We start from the raw sequence: 12,378 nt of genomic DNA on the forward strand, positions 1-12,378 counted from the left end.
GCAGCAGCTCTGAAACCAGCATGGTAGCACAATTGCTTCACAGCTCCAGGATCCCAGGTTCGATTCCGGCTTGGGTCACTGTCTGTGCGGAGTCTGCACATCCTCCCCGTGTGTGCGTGGGTTTCCTCCGGGTGCTCCGGTTTCCTTCCACAGTCCAAAGATGTGCAGGTTAGGTGGATTGTCCATGATAAATTGCCCTTAGTGTCCAAAATTGCCCTTAGTGTTGGGTGGGGTTACTGGTTTATGGGGATAGGGTGGCGGTGTTGACTTTGGGTAGGGTGCTCTTTCCAAGAGCCGGTGCAGACTCGATGGGCCGAATGGCCTCCTTCTGCACTGTAAATTCTATGATGAAAAAGCAGGGCAATGATGCTCATGTCACCGATTTGCCCGTGTTATCCCCGGCAGACACTGCCAGGATCAAGATACCGGGTAGTGGCTGGTCTGCTCCACCTGTCGTTGTTTGACAGGCTCCGCCCCGCTCATATGTTGTACGTATGGCTGATGGTTCTGTTGTGCGATGAAACAGATGGGCGCTGAGCAAAGTTGCCTGCCTGCAATCGCTTTCTTCTCCGTTTCCGTCTGTTGTTTTGCCACCCCCTGATACCTCGAACTACAAGGCCACCAGTCAGGCTTCCATCCCACCTGTCAAGGCGCCGTCGTCCCCACCACCACCTCTCCGGCGGTCGACAAGGATCAGACGCAAGCCCCAGAGACTGGACTTATGAACATTTGTTTTGTTTGATATGTTCTGTTTTCTCGCATTAGACAGCTGTCTTCGAGTGTAAATATGTTCACATATGCCACCGCTTGTACATATGTTGGTATATGCCACCACATGTAAATACATTCCCACATGCCAACAGAACATACAAAAAAAGGGGAGATGTCATGCTATGCAAACATGCAGATAATAATATACAGACAGGCAGCTAATGAACACAGAAAAGGACATGACCAATGAGCAGGCAGGACACTCGGGGGTGGTATCTCACTATAAAAGGCACGAGGCACTCTCACTTCGCCTCTTTCCACTGATGAACATCTACAGAGTGAGTCAGGGTGTCTGTACAGTATCACACTGATGCACGGTCAATGACCACTAAAGCGAGGTTGTAGTCCAACTGAAGGCTTTAATAAGCTAGATGTTTCCCCCAACAACTCAGGTACAGAAAAAAGGCTGCTGGGGTGGCACGGGCTCTTGTTGCCCATCTTGCAGGGCGGAGCTACCATACAGCTTGACCAATATGAAACATACAATATCTACCAATGGTGTTCCAGCATTACCAGGTACCGTAATACCTCTACACAGACTACCACACACACCTCCAGCACTTGGCTAAGAGCTAGTCTGGTCCAGTCAGACAGAGTAACCACACTTAGGTTAGCAGAGAGTCGAACTCATAGAGAACTGTGCTAACTGTGCTACTGGTTCAATAAATCAGATTGAACTAACTTCAAGGTCTGAGTATCTTTTGGTCAAAGCTGCATCCAGTTGCAGCCTGTGTTATCCCAGAGTACATAACACATCACTCCCTTCCCTTATCTCGTATCTCCCTATCCATAAGAGAAGATGCCAGCAACAGGAAACGAGGAGAGTTCCTTCCGCAAAATGTTTCAAACCTGCAAGTACCGAAAAACATTCCCTTCTGGGAGTTGGAACTTCTCCATCAACCTCCTCCAGCGCAGAAAACCTATCCCCATGAACAAATCTCTGAACCTCGCAACCCTCTCCCTCTCCCAGATCTTGTATGTTGCATCCATCACAGCTAGTACAAACCTATGGTTCCCACAGATTGGCGCCAGTAGTGATATAGACCCTGATTTAAAGTGCTGTCTGAATTGACTCCATATTCTCAGAGAGGCCATTACTATTGGGCCGAAGAAGCTAGTTGAAGAGAATGGAAGAGGAGCAGTAATCAATGCTCTCATGCTCAAGCCTAGACAAGAAGCCTCCTCCACCTGCCCCCACCCCGTCCCCCCCGCCCAGTGGCTAAGTTGGTGCAGAGTATTTAATGAGCAAATGAACATAAAACAATGCCTCAAAGTCGCTTCATGAAGATATCAGCAGACAACGAATGAGCCATTTATGGAGGGTGACCAAGGTGGTGGGTTTTCCAGAAGAGAAAGAAGTGAAAAGTTCATTGCAGCAAATTCTAAAGTCTGGGGCCTAATCGGCTGATGACATGGTCAGCCCTAGAGAAACGTGATGCTCGAAAGGCCGTAATTGAGAATGTGGGAGTGTGGACTGCGGGATGAGGGAGGTCATAGGATACGAAGGGATTTAAATATGGAGATGAGGATTTTGCATTGGGGCCCAGGTGTCTTTGTGTGTTTATTTTTCTGTGACGCTGTCATGGTCAAACAGCCCCCTAATACTTATGGCATACTTGATCTTTTCCAAATGCAGGAAATCTGACAAACCCCCCAACTATGGGGGCCATTTTGGGCCATTTTTGGTGAAAGTATTATGGCTTCGAGTGGAGAGGTTTGGAAAAATAATATATTTTTAAAGAAGCACTCGAAGGAAAGTAATGTCACCACAGTCCCAGATGACCATAAGCTGTTATCCCCTTTGAGGGGGAGAGCTGACTTATGGTGATTTAACCTGAGGATCACCACACCTCAGGTGAGGGGCAGGATTGATAAGGCGGGGCTTCATGAGTAACCTCAGCCGGTACAGGAATTGGACCCGCGCTGTTGGCCTCGCTCTGCATCACGAACCAGCCATCCAGCCAACTGAGCTAAATTGGCCCCGATTCTTTTAAGAAGTACTGTATCAGAAAGTTTGCACCCTTTTACGGAGAACTATGGCCATCTTTCCTTACACCTCTGCTCTCAGCTTCAATGCTCTCTGCAATATCACACCAAATAAAACTGCATTAAAATCTCCCCAAAATCGATTGCACCATTTTAAAAAAAAATTAACAGAATCTGAATTTATGTCAGTTTGCTTTTAATTGTTTTCTGTGCTTTAGCAAGGAAAGCATTGCAATATTTAGCAGCAAGGCTGTGTAGTTAGACTCTTACACCGCCCTCACCATGACCTTTCGGAAGGGTAATGGGGTCACAATCTCTGAAGGATGCAAAGACTGCATTTTAATACAGCAATGGATCATAGTCAGGGGAAGCAGTGTGTGAATGTGCTTGTTATTAACATGAGCCTTCCACCTATCCAGATATTGTATCTAATTTCCCTCCTCCACCTTTTCCTTATCTTCCAAAGCAATACCCACCGGAGCTCAAACCGATCTACCGTCAGGCGGATAAACAATGGGTTATATCAAATGTAAAGGGAAACTGCCCCTCCTCCTTCTCTGCCTTGTACTTGTTCCCCTTTCAAGTATCATTTACTTTCCTGCTTCAATGGAGAGTCCCTTTCAGTCCTGTGTGAAACCTATGTAACTTGGACTATTGTCACAATGCTGTGCTCCATTCATTGTTCTTTGCAGACATTCACTCAAGGGCTCTTTTAGATCTGCTTCCACTCGTATGGTATTAAAAGGCTGTGAGTATACACGTTTAAAATAGGACTCCTGGGTTTAAAATAATTAATTCACTTTCTACTTATTCCGTCTGATGTACTGTGGGAAGTCAGCTGCAATGAGGGTAAATATTTCCACAATGTGAGCTAAAGTGGATGTAACAACGGTCAGTGTAAACTCCAACATCCCCAGGGTTTGTGGGCAGCACGGTAGCATTGTGGATAGCACAATTGCTTCACAGCTCCAGGGTCCCAGGTTCGATTCCGGCTTGGGTCACTGTCTGTGCGGAGTCTGCACATCCTCCCCGTGTGTGCGTGGGTTTCCTCCGGGTGCTCCGGTTTCCTCCCACAGTCCAAAGATGTGCAGGTTAGGTGGATTGGCCATGATAAATTGCCCTTAGTGTCCAAAATTGCCCTTGGTGTTGGGTGGGATTACTGGGTTATGGGGATAGGGTGGAGGTGTTGACCTTGGGTAGGGTGCTCTTTCCAAGAGCCGGTGCAGGCTCGATGGGCCGAATGGCCTCCTTATGCACTGTAAATTCTACGATTCTATGTTACCATTGACCACAAACTGACTGAACTGGACAAACCATAGAAAACCGTGGCTACAAGAGCAGGTCAGAGGCTGGGAATCCTGTGATAAGTAACTCACCATCTACAAGGCAAGGTCAGGAGTGTAATGGAATACTCTCACTTGCCCGGATGAGTGCAGTTGCAACAACATTCAAGAAGCGCGGCATCGTCCAGGACAAAGCAGCCCATTTGATTGCTCCCTCTTCCGCAAACATTCAATCCCTCCATCACCGATGAACAATGGCAGCCGTGTGTACCATCTACTAGAATTCACCGAGGTTCCTTGGGCAGTACCTACCAAGCACTACCATCTAGAAGGACAAGAGCAGCAGATATCTGGGAACCTCACCACCTGGAGGTTCCCCTGCAAGTCACTCACCATCCTGGCTTGGAAATATATCACCTTTACTTCACTGTCGCCGAGTCAAAATTCACATTGGAAGTTGACATGCAAAATGGATCAGTTTCCAGTAACAGCTCCTCTTCTGTCTGAGTGTCAAAGTGAACTCTTAATGCAATAAGCAGGAGATCGTTCATATCGGCCCGGTTCATTTATTGCCCATCACCTTGTAGCCTTTAAGTGAAAATGCTGCCACAGTACTGTCAGGTCGGGAGGGTCAGGAATTTGATCCAATGACGATAAAGGAACAGAAATATACATTAAAAACATGAGAACGAGGAGCAGGAGTTGGCACTTCAGCCTGTTCCGCCATTCAATATGATCATGGCTGATCTCATCTGGGTCCAATCTTTACCTTCCTGCCCGCTCTCCATAACCGTTCATCCCGCTACTAATTAAAAACCTATGTATGTGGTGCAGTGGTTAGCACTGGGACTGTGGCACTGAGGACCCGGGTTTGAATCCCGGCCCTGGGTCACTGTCTGTGCGGAGTTTGCACATTTCCCCCCATGTCTGCGTGGGTTTCACCCCCACAACCCAGAGATGTGTGGGGTAGGTGGATTGGCCACGCTAAATTGTCCCATAATTGGGGGGAAAAAAATTGGGTACTCTAAACTTGAAAAAAACCCACCTACGTGTCTCCTCCTCAGATTTGTTTAGTGCTCCGGCAACTACTGCACCCTGAGGTAGAAAATTCCAGATCCACAACCGTTAGAGTGAAGTAATTCCCCATCATTTCTGTTTTTGATCTGCCACCCCTTCGTCTAAAACCTTGGTGCCTCATTCTAGAATGTCCAGTGAGGGGAAACACCCGGTCCACAGGTATACTCTGTCGCTCCCCTTCAGGACCTTGCATACCTAATCTTGTATAGTTCCACGTCAGGAGGTATTGCGATTTAGAGGGGAACCTGAAGTTGATGGTTTCCCCATGCACCTGCTCCCCTTGTCTTTCAATAAGGTTGGCGTTAAGGCTTTGGAAGATGCTGTGGAAGGAAGCCTTGACAAGTTGCAGATGGAACACACCACAGGCATCGTGCACCAATGGTGGAAGGGGCGTAGGTTAAGCCAGCGGATGGGGAGTGGATCAAGTGGATTGCTGGGGACCTGGGAGAAAACTCTTCGGGGCAATGAAGAAAATAGTTTTGTTTTATTGTCTTTGTGACTTCGGCATTGGAGATTAGAGGTAAACAAGGCAGCTGGGCTGAGTGAAGAGTTGGGGGTGAACAGTCATCTGATAAAACCTGCAGGAATAAATCAATCCAGCGTTTACACATAGAGATTGTGTCTACTTTTAAATGTTTCGATTGTAGAGGATATTGACACTATCTATGTACACTGAGTCTCAAAGCAATCTGGGGGATTTAACTGCTTTTGTACTCTATTTTAAGCACACTAATTGGCAGGTGTGTATTGAATTGTTGCCTGCATTAGTTTAACCCGATGATTTATTTACCTCTTGTCATCCACACTAAACAGGAAGCTGCAGGAAATTGTAATGGAAGGTGACATCCAAAAAGTGGAATATGTAATAACCATGGAGGAGGAGTCACAACCATGTTTAGGCCACATCTTTCCGGGTTCACTACATTTAAATCGCTCTCAGCAGGTTTCCATCCGATCATAGCACCAAAACGGCCTGTTTGCAAAGAAATTAATACATCCTATGTGACTGTGACAAAGACAAACTACCCCCACCTCATCGTTCTTGACATATCAGCAGCCGCTGACCCAGTTGACCATTGAACCTCCTCCTTCGCCTCCCCACTCTCATTCTGCTGAGTGGGACCGCAATCGTCTGTTTCTCAATTAGAGAGTCACCTGCAGTGGTTTTTCTTCCCATTCCTGCACCATTACGACTGGCCTTGTCCGATTTCTCGTTCACATTCTCCCCTTGGATGAAATGATCCTGGTGGTGATATGCATGTGCACATCAATGTGTATTATCTATCAATGTATATAGTTATCGATACAACCTCCGACCAGCAGATGGTGCTAGAGATCCACCAGGTGACCCGAGAGATTCGGCAGTTGGTAGTAAGTCGTACTAGATGACAGTCGCACTAGAAGTAGCTCCAGGAGAATTCACTGAATTCAATTATTATTTGCAGTTTGTATTATAGTTCGTTAGTTATCTTTCCATCTTGTTAATAAACTATCTTACTAGTCAAAGACCTAAATGTTCTGTGTAGCTCTTTACCACGGCCATAATACAGAACATAACAATCCCGAAAATGCAACATTGGTTTTCACAGGATGAAACTGAGCTCCGCCGCACTCACAATGTCTCTCGCGTACCTTCACTGGCTCTGTGAGTCTGCCTCTTTGACGCGCAGTGCTATATGAGCAATAAATTCTCTCTACTAAATATTGGTAGGATTAAAGCTATCCTTTTAGATCCTTGCCAAAACTCTGTTTCCCTAGTCGCTGCCTCCATCCCACTCCCTGGCAGCCGTCTGAGCTGAACGAGATTCTTATCAAACTTGGTGTCATATTATAACTCTGAGAGAGCTTCTGACCTCATATCCACTCCATCACCAGGACTCCCTGTTTCCACCTTTGTAACATTGCCCAATTCTGACCCTGGTTCAGCTTATCCATTGCTGACGCCCTCATTGATGTCAAAATTAGCTTTGGCTTGACCATTCCAGTGCACTGCTGGACAGCCTCCCATCTTCTACTTCTGTAGCCTTGAGCTTGCCCATGACTTTGCAGCCTGTCTTCTAACTTTCACCAAGGCCCATTCACCCATCACCTCTCTGCCACTAACCTGCATTGATTTACCTGCCCACAGTATCTCAATTTGAAAATACTTACATGCGTTTTCAGATGTCTCCGTGGTCTCACCCTTTCTATCAGTGTCACCTCCTCCAGTGCTGCAACCTTTTGAAATTCCTGTGCTGCTATGCTGTTGAGCATCTCAGATTTTAATCATGTCTCCGTAAGTGGCTGTGCCTTCAGGTTCTGAGGCTTTAGATTCCACATTCCTCTCCTCCTTTTAAGTTGTTTCTTATCTCTTTGACCAAATTTCTGGTCATCTTGTAGGGCAGAAACGTAGCACAGTGGGTAGCACTGTTGCTTCACAGCTTCAGGGTCCCAGGTTCGAGTCCTGGCTTGGGTCACTGTCTGTGCGGAGTTTGCACGTTCTCCCCGTCTCTGGGTGGGTTTCCTCCGGGTGCTATGGTTTCCTCCCACAAGTCCCGAAAGATGTGCTGTTAGGTAGTTTGGACATTCTGAATTCTCAATCTGTGTACCCGAAGAGGCGCTGGAATGTAGCGACTGGGTGATTTTCACAGTAACTTCATTGCAGTGTTAATGTAAACCTACTTGTGACAATAAAGATTATTATTATTATATGTGGCTCAATGTCAGATTTTTGTTTGCTAAGGCTCCTGTGAAGCAACTTTTTGAAAATATGATTTTCATACTTTTATCTGACTGAAAAACTGTTGAAAAATGCAAGGCCACATTCCAAGTTGAAGGTGAGAAAGCAACAAATCACGCTCAGGATTGTGAAGAGGGAGACATTTCTTATCGCCCAGACACCCATCGAAACTCGCCAATGTCACAGACATTAAAAATACAAATTACTGGATATTGAAGCCTAGGTCTGTACCCAGTTGTCTGGAGTAAGGTTTGAAATGACCACCTTCTGAATTTGCGGTAAGCGTCTGGCAATTGGCTCATAGTTGAGGCCAAGAGATACAGCCAAGCAAAGATTTCCAAAGGTTTGTTTCTTCTCCTGACTGGAAGGTGCTGACTTGGGGTGGGCCAAGACCATGTGGATGGGCATCTCCCGCATATCTCATCTAGGTTGCCTATCCTCACATTGAATGTGATTGGGGTAATCGCACCCAAGCATAGTCCTGTTCTTACCGAACGTCAAGTGTGTGAAATGTTCACTGGGCAGTGATCAGGTGCACAAGCCCTGGCTGATTTTTGTTTTTATTCCTTCAAGCCCCAGAGGTGCTGAGGCTGACGAGGTACCGGGGCCAGCTGAGCTCAGTCAAGGCTGTGCAGGGGAAGAAAGGAACCTTTTGTGGCCTTGGTTAATGCAGCATTTCTAATCCCAATTTGTATTTCTTTAATTAACCCACAGGCTACAAGCCTAAAAACAGGTGACACTTCTGGAAGTAGCTGAAGGTCTTAAAACCATTTGAGTTGTACACCTTGTCATCAGATGCTGCTCGCAACCCAGCTGACCTCAGTTTAAATCCTATAACGACAAGGTGTGGATTTGAATTCTGCAAATCTGGCATTTTTGGACTGGCACCAGAACGTGAGCACGATAGCTGCCAGATTGTTGTAAACATCCACCTGGGGGGTGAGGAGTGGAACCCGTGCCACACTTATCCGGTGTGACTTGTTGCGACTCTAGTCTCCCACCATGTGGTTGATTCTTGATGCTCGCAGGGCAGCTAGGCATAAGCAATAAATACTGCATTGCTTCTGTTTTCCACACCCCAAGAACAAGATTAAAATATGGTCGCATTTGTCCGATATTTTTACGGGTCCTTTTGCGAGACCGTATTCTAGAATGGAGCGTCACGAGAAAGTGCCCTTGGGTGAAGATGAACAGGCGCCGGAATGTGGCGACTAGGGGCTTTTCACAGTAACTTCATTTGAAGCCTACTTGTGACAATAAGCGATTTTCATTTCATTTCATTTCATTATTAACCTGCTCTCCCATCTAGCAAAGCACACTAGGAGGTTCACCTTCTCAACAGTCTTACTTTAGCCCTTTATGAATGAGAGCTTTAACTATCAATATAGTACAAACCTTCAAAATGTACAAATATTCACCTAAGCTTCATGCACACTAACTGTGTTGTTTTTCTTAAATTACTTCTTCAGCTAAGACATGGAAGATTAGGAAGGTTACTTAGATTCTCAAACCAAGGCTCTCTAATTTGGGGAGTAATCTGTCTGGAATCAGTTATAAAGGACATGATAAATATAATACTGATCAGATTGAGCAAAGTGAACATGGATTTATAAATGAGAAATCATATTTGAAGAAGCTGTTGGAGCTTTTTGAGAATGTTCCTAACAGAATTAATGAAGGGCAGTCAGTGGATTTAGTATACTTAGATTTTCCGTGATAAAGCCTACTTGATAAAGTCTGCCAGAAGAGATTGGTCAGCAAAATTAAAGCACATGGGATAGATATACAGGCATGGATTAAGGATTGGTTAACAGGCAGAAAACTGAGAGTTGGAATAAACAGGTCATTCTCACGTTGACAGGATGTGACTAGTGGGGTACTTCAAGGATCAGTACTTGGGGGGTCCCAGCTGTTCACAATATGGGAACCAAATGTTAAATTTCCACATTCGCGGATGACACAAAACTAGCTGGGAATGTGTGTTGTGAGGGAGATGCAAAGTGGCTTTAAGGGGATTTGAATGGACTGGGCAGGAGAAATTGGCAGGAACATGGCCGATGGAATATAATGTGGAAAAATGTGATGTTATCCATTTTGCAAAATGTAGATGTACAAAGGGACCTGGGTGTCTTCATCAATAAGTCACTTTCTAGTGACAATAAGTCACAAGGAGATCAGGTTCCCAAGACTTGTTCCCAGGATGGCGGGGCTGTCCTATGAAGAGAGATTGAAGAAACCGGGCCTGTGTTCTCTCGAGGTTCACCAAATGAGAGGTGATCTCATTGAATCATAAAAGGCTAGACTGGGTAGATAGGGGTAAGATATTTTCCCTGGTTGGGGAGTCTAGAACAGGGGGACACAATTTCAAAATAAGGGGGAATCCACTTATAACCAAGATGAGGAGAAATCCTTTTAGTCAGAGAGTTGTGAATATTTGGAATTCACCACACCTGAGGATTGTTGAAGCTGAGTCATTGGGTATGCTTAAAGCAGAAATGGACAGATTTCTAAATACAAATGATGTAAGAGGATATTGGGATGTTATTTACACTGGAGGGTCTGAGGGGGTGTATATACTTGTTGTATTAAGTCGGGGTGTTAATGTTAATTTATTATTTATGTACAGGGGAGGAGGGGGGTACGGAGGGTTGTTTTACTGGACTGTGTTTTGTACTTAACCCTGTTGGGTTCCTTTTTCATTTTGTTACTGATATTTTATGAAAACCGTTAATAAAAAATTATTTAAAAAAAAAAAGGATATTGGGATAGTGTGTGGCGGGGTGGGGGGGGGGGGAGGCATTGAAGTGGATGATCAGCCATGACAGTATTGAATGATGGAGCAGGCTCGATGGGCTGAATGGCCTACTCCCGCTCCTATGTGTGCATGGATGCAAAGTCAACTCAGAAGAGCTGGCTGACTTCCAGCCACATCTTGCGTGGACGTTATATCTGTGACACTTTTGACAGCTTTCTACTTGAGAGGAACAGACACTGTATAAAACTGTACTTCCCATTAGTCAGAACGCTACTGCAAAGGGAAGAGAAATCGCAGCTCATTTATCATGCAGCTTTGTACAGTGAAGGGAGGGAGGCAGGAGGAGAAATGGACAGGGTCAGAGGACCAGATCTATCAGACTAATGCTAAGAGCAGTACGTTTGTTTTTTTTTTACTTCCCCCTCTCTCTCATGGGGGCTCATAATGATTTCCACTAGCCTGGATTTCCAGCACAAACTGGCAGCTACCCACTGTCCATCTTGCATCAGCAATTAGCTGTCGATGACCATTTGCTTGCTGTATCTTTAAATATCGTGCTTCTATTTACAGAGATTCTGGAGCATCACACTGAAGAGGTGCATTTTAGTCAATGTGCAGGGTGCCGCAAAGCCTGTGAAGCATTGGGGGTAAATATATATTCATTCATTCCTTAATATATACAATTAGGAAGTGACCGTATTAGGAAAGACTAAATGTTTTGGATTAAAGCCATTTTGTTAAATATTGAGTGATGTGCAGGGTGATTTTCAGAGTGATTTCAGCAACAATTGCCATCTGCAATCAAGCTCAATTTGTTTTTTCTCTGTGATGTGATGAATATATTTGTGTGGGGCTGGAAATACAGAACTTGCTTTATTGAAATATTGTCAGGTTGTAGGGCGGAAGTAAGGGGAGGAGTGATGGAAGGTACAGTATGGAGCATTTGGTGAGGGGGGCAGGATGGAGCATTTGGGGAGGGGGACAGGATGGAACATTTGGGCAGGGGGACGGGACGGAGCATTTGGGGAGGGGGACAGGACGGAACATTTGGGGAAGGTGACAGGACGGAACATTTGGGCAGGGGGACAGGACGGAGCATTTGGGGAAGGGGACAGGGCGGAGCATTTGGGGAGGGGGACAGGATCAAGCATTTGGGGAAGGGGACAGGATGTGGCATTTAGGGAGGGTGACAGGACGGAGCATTTGGGGAAGGGGATAAGATGGAACATTTGGGCAGGGGGACAGGACGGAGCATTTTGGGAGGGGGACAGGACGGAGCATTTGGGGAGGGGGACAGGACAGACCATTTGGAGAGGGGGACAGGATGGAGCATTTGGGGAAGGGGACAGGGCGGAGCATTTGGGGAAGGGGACAGGACGGAGCATTTGGGGAGTGGGACAGGATGTGGCATTTGGGGAAGGGTCAGGATGGAGCATTTGGGCAGGGGAACAGGACGGAGCATTTGGGGAGGGGGACAGGATGGAGCATTTGGGGAGGGGGACAGGATGGAGCATTTGGGGAGGGGGACAGGACTGATCATTTGGGGAGGGGGACAGGACCGAGCATTTGGGGAGGGGGACAGGACGGAACATTTGGGCAAGGGGGCAGGACGGAACATTTGGGGAGGGGGACAGGATGTGGCATTCGGGGAGGGGAACAGGACGTGGCATTTGGGGAGGTGGGCAGGACGTGGCATTTGGGAAGGGGGCAGGATGTGGCATTTGGGGAGGGGAACAGGACGTGGCATTTGGGCAGGGGGACAGGCGGAGCATTTGGGCAGGGGGACA

General features: G+C 46.4%; 1 protein-coding gene across 22 annotated transcripts in view; it reads left to right on the forward strand.

Moving 5' to 3' along the window:
- nrcama (neuronal cell adhesion molecule a) overlaps window positions 1-12,378 on the forward strand; it is a 529,817-nt gene that overhangs the window by 195,094 nt on the left and 322,345 nt on the right. For 19 of the 22 annotated variants that reach the window (XM_072484330.1, XM_072484333.1, XM_072484335.1 and 16 more), the window contains one exon: window positions 11,162-11,238. The exons of the other annotated variants lie outside the window; for them this stretch is intronic. The gene's annotated coding sequence lies outside the window, so the exon portion shown is untranslated. The remainder of the gene's footprint in view (window positions 1-11,161; window positions 11,239-12,378) is intronic. 22 annotated transcript variants of the gene reach the window in all.

This window comes from Scyliorhinus torazame, chromosome 19 (assembly GCF_047496885.1).
Source record: "Scyliorhinus torazame isolate Kashiwa2021f chromosome 19, sScyTor2.1, whole genome shotgun sequence".
Taxonomy (NCBI): Eukaryota; Metazoa; Chordata; class Chondrichthyes; order Carcharhiniformes; family Scyliorhinidae; genus Scyliorhinus; species Scyliorhinus torazame.